This window comes from Belonocnema kinseyi, chromosome 9 (assembly GCF_010883055.1).
Source record: "Belonocnema kinseyi isolate 2016_QV_RU_SX_M_011 chromosome 9, B_treatae_v1, whole genome shotgun sequence".
NCBI lineage: Eukaryota > Metazoa > Arthropoda > Insecta > Hymenoptera > Cynipidae > Belonocnema > Belonocnema kinseyi.
In genome coordinates this window covers 40,786,097-40,791,427 of record NC_046665.1, presented here as the reverse complement: position 1 = coordinate 40,791,427, position 5,331 = coordinate 40,786,097, and positions in this window count along the sequence as shown.

Genomic DNA, 5,331 nt, shown 5'->3' with positions numbered 1-5,331 from the left:
AAATGAAATATTAAGAAACCAATTAGATAAACCGAACTATAAGTGTCATATGTGACACGTGAGAAATGTAAAGTGGCAATTGTTACACATTCGACTCAGACATTTGTTATCATCTAGATATAAGATTTTTTTCTCAAAATGAGAACAGTTGTGAAACTGAAACACGAACATAGCTGCATTCTCATTCTTCGGTGTCTTGTTTTTGTTACAACTCAAAATAATACCGAATCGACATGCATTTGAGGATTCTCGTTTTTCTGTGTTCCACAGAAGATGACCTTCTTGAATGAACGTCATCCGAGTCATGCTTCTTATTTTAATTAAATCTGAAGAGTCGCAGAGCATCTAGATGAGAAGTCGTGATATTGAATTATTCGAAAACGTTGTTCTGTTTCAGACATTGTTTAGCATCAACATTTACTTAAGCTTATGGAGAAATAAAAGTCATATGCATATATTTTCTCTTTCTATAATACCAATCGAGGGAAAGTATCCTTGTAATTAATAGACTCGAATAATAAACTCGATAATTTTAAGGCTGAAGGGATCCCCACCTCTACCACGACTTTAAATTTATTTTTGTCAAGCGACGTCCATTGGCTGCCCCGGCCTTGTATGGATGAGGGCAACTTATCATCTGGGCATGTGCCGAAAAGCACGTATCTATTTGAAATCAATAAGTAATACCAATAATAGTAAACCCGACTCTCAGTTTAGTAACTCGCGGTTCAGTAATTCCTAAAATTCTAATATTTCCCTTAAATAGTATAATTTGCCAACTAAAAATCAATATATAGAATCAAAAAACGACTCAAATATTTCGCGGAATAGTGAGTTTTCTAGCATGACGTTGCGGTGACGGAAAGATAGATGGAAATGTCAGAAAAGTTAGCATAGTTAATAGGAATGTCATAGTGTCATAGACATAAGAGTGCAGACAACTTTTGGAAACAATATTCTAAACGTAAAAGTAATTTATAAAGGTCTGAATATTAATATTTTTCAAGTGTCACGAAATTCAATCAACTGACCGAAATTTGAGGTTAGAGTGCCCGATCTGATACACTAACTTGAAATTTTGGCATGACTAAATTCTATTTAATATTATATTTATTTTCTCGTAAATTCAGACTTGTAAATATTATTACATACAATTTGCATGCTAATTGTTATCAACAACTAATCTCATGAACTCATTTTCTGCAAATGCGAGAAAAACGTATGGGATCTTATATAATTGATTCATCAAATGCAATATTTAAAAAAAGTGTGAGATGTATTACCTTTGATTGATTATTATAGATTATGCATACAATTTTAATAAATTGTATGTACAATACCGTCGGAAATGAATTGCCGGTGCAGTCAGCAAAATTACTAATAAACATTACTACTTAAAAATTAAAAATAGATTTTCGAAATATGACTAAAAATTTGCAAGCCTTAAATGTCTTTCAGTCATAGATTACTGCGGTCGACCGCGAGAGCGGTGATTGCCTAAAATGTCTCAGAGTTTGTTTCTTAACTTCTACTCGCGCTGTGGCTTAGGATACTTAAGGGAATAAACTGAAATTGACAGGACGTAATCTTTGGAATTTCAGCTTTAATTTAAGCCTATACAACTTTAAAAATAGTCAGGGGTTCCCAAGATATAACAATAAAAATGTCCAAGCGTATCTGCGTCAAATATCAGTTCGCTCGCAATTCAGAGCATCAGTCGGATCTCGCGCTACGCGCTTAGGCTTGGTACTCCCCCCACATTTTTGCACATACATTTTACAATTAAAGGTAAAATTATTGAATACTGTAATTTGGTGATTATGAATGATCTTTTGTCAAAGCTCATTCGGTTTAAACGAACACATTCCGTGTAACGTTTTTTTAGCTAATCCCAGGCCAGATAGTATGGTCAGCCGTTAGTTATTGGCTGCTCAGCCACTAACTGGAGGTCAGTAGCAGCGGGCTGGACTCCTTTTATTTTTTAATGACTTGGAAAAAAATAATTGTTCACTATAAGTGTATTTAGTTGATCAACATCAAACCTTGACCAAACTTGACTATTAAGGTGATAAGCAAAAAATACTTGTTTTAAAAGTGGGAATTTCTTATTTTTTATCATTTTAGACATCCTGAAACTTTTTCGAAATATATCAGAAAAATTTGATAATCGAACTTGAACTTGTTTTATTCTTGAATGTCTGGTCAGTGCCAAACTTGGACCTGACCAGACCTTTCAGACTGGACAAAAAATGTTCCATATTATATTGAACTCTATTATAGTTCTAAAATTTGTTTTCCCCTGTCCGGGAATTCAATTTTAGATGAAAAATGTTGTCGCTCATCATTTTAATGCATCTTGTGTCCTTTTTTTATTAAATCAAATTTCTCCAATCTTATTCTGAACAAATTTGTATATATTTTTTAAACGAATAATTTCTCTTCTTAACATTTTTTTCGTATCTCTTACAGTTATGCTAGAAAATTAAATTTTTTATTTCTTAAAAAGCGTTTTTGATGGATAATTCTAGAATTCTTGCTAAAAAATGGGTTGTTGAGGAACTTGTTCTTTCATTTTAGGCCTAACAAAAGTGTGCCAAAGCGTAATCCAATCAGATAATTCCTTCTTAAGTTATCGTACTCACAGACGACAATGAAAACGACAATGACTAAGAAAGTCTTACTGAAGCAAAATCCATTCTTTATCAATCATTGAGTTCGAAAACGTCGAGATTTTATTTATGAAGAAGACAACATTTTTGTAGTTTTCAAATCGTGAAAATGGTCTAAAAGTAGAAATCTTCCCATTTTTGAAAATTGTTAGTAAACGATATTTTTTCGTAATATTTCAAGTGTTTTACGAACCAAATAATGCAAAGTTTCCGCAATGTAGACTGAAAAAAGTTTACATTGTTCTATGTGTAAGTATACTATTTTTTTGTTAAATTTGCAATTAAATCGATAAAAACAAAGTATTTCTTCTTTCCGAGATTTCACGACTAGTCCGTTACCTTCTACAACTCCTTCAATTTTTTCGGAACGACTAGATGCAGACAAATAAAAAAACCTGTTCTTCGCAAATCTTCAAAAAATTGTAACTTGTACAAAAAAATTTATTAAATTTGTTATTGTTATTCACTCATAGAAATGGCAATTACAAAAAATAGCCATAACTTTTATGCCAATTGAAGAAATTGCTGAATTTGCGAATTCGAAAACGGAACCGAGATAAATAACCGATATATACATATTTTTTAAATTTTAAGCACAAGACACTATTGGATTAGAAGGACTCAGCTATCAAATGCAAGAGAAAATTAATTATGGAAACAATGTTTTAAATTGTGGATCTGGCCCGCTTTTTTAGATTCGAATTCAATTTCGGTCTCAAAATCTAAGTTGAAGAACGCTATTAAATGCGGCCTCGATAGTGTCAAGGTTATAAACCGGAATCTTTATTTCTGTATCTAAAGTCGACATAATTGTATGGAAATTTGAATATTTTATTAGACTTCAATAAATTACACATTTTACATTACTAAATAACAAATAGAAAACCCATAATTTAAAGTTCTTGTAATTCTTTAACTTCGAAAAGATTCATTAACGAAAATTGTAGCCAGTAAGCCATTTTTGAAAAACTTGTAATTTTCCAAAAGCCCTACTTCGTAATTTTAATACTTTCGATCAAATTTACCAACGATTCCAAAATGATTTTAACATTTTTTGGGTATAGTTCTTTTTTGTGGTCTTACTTAGCATTTGAAGTAAAAATCTTAGATCTGCAAAAAATGCGTCTTTTATGTTTGGGAATTCATTCCCATGATAACATTTTTTCTAAAAAATCGATAAAATATATATATTTTCACTAGCATGTATGGAAATGGTAAATATTTTTCTCATAGTCTTAAAGTTGTGACTTCTCTTTATGAGAAAAAAGCTTTTAAAATAGAATTCTTTTTACGGCATTTAATTAGAATACAAAAAAGAATCTATTTAGGCCTTTTCGGAATAAGTACACGAAAATATTTATTTATTAATGAAACAAATTATTTGTTGAAAAGTTGTTTTTTTAATTTTTGATTATAAGTAGATTGCCTGTGATAATGGAATGAAGCGTAATAATAACCAGATCATAATAACACTACAATTTTTATCAAGGATGTTTCTGTAGCAAGACAAACAGAATACTTTTCTCCATAAAATAAATGTATTATTTTTATTTATTTCAACCCGCATTAGATACTCGAGATGCTTCCGAAACGCGATTGATTATTTTTCATTTTCTAATTCTCACCAAGAATATTTAATTTATGTATCCCCAACTGCACGTGAATAAACCGAAACTTTTGTCCTTGAATTAATTCAATTTGTATTGGATGATTCATTAGTCTAGTCTCACCTTGCATTCTCATGGAGGTAAAATCAGATCCTAGCCTAGGAAAGAAAAGAAATTCTTTCGCTAATTTTGACCTTAATTCTATCTATTAGATTTATTGGATAAATTATATTCTAATTCTTAAACATAAAATCTGGGAGACGATTATTCCGGTACCCGCAAAAAGTTTTTCGACGTTTATTTTTTAAATAACTTCTAAATAATTTTTTAAAGTGATTATTATACCGGTAGAAAACTTTATTGCTGGTACCCACACAGTGGGGAAAAACGTAGGAATTTGTTTTAAAACAGCCTAGAACCGACAATGCTTAAACGATTTTTTATCTTTTTTTTAAATACTCTTAACTAAATTCCAAAGAGAATTATGAGAAAGGATTTAAACATTTTTATACTTCACTTGTGTTCACAAATACACTGAAAAATGGCAACTCTTACAAAGTTATTTTTTATATTTCCTTTAACGATCGAAATAAACTCAAGAAAAATCGAAATAAGTTAATTCATATGAATTTTTACAAACAAATTTCAAAGTTAGTATGTTTGTGCAAATCAAAAAATTGTTGTTTTATTTTACATTGTCATCAGAGAAGGTATTAGATTTGTGTGAAATTTGACCCCCCCCCCCCTTTCTTTCAAATTTTCACGTTTTGAGACCCTCTGAACCCGAAAGACAGGTTTTTAAAAATGTGTATGCTGTATGTATGTATGCATGTATGAATGTGTATAGGTATGTCTGGCTCTCTGTGAGCACGATGACTTTTAAGAAAAATAATCTATTAGCTTGGCCTTTGTTATACTCTTTGAATATCCGAAATTGAAGGTCAAGATCACTAGCCGGCTATTTGGGATATTTTTGAAATTTTGAAAATTGTATTTTAGTGAATTTTTTCATGGAAGAAAAATAAAAAAATGTATAGGATTTACAAATGAAAAAA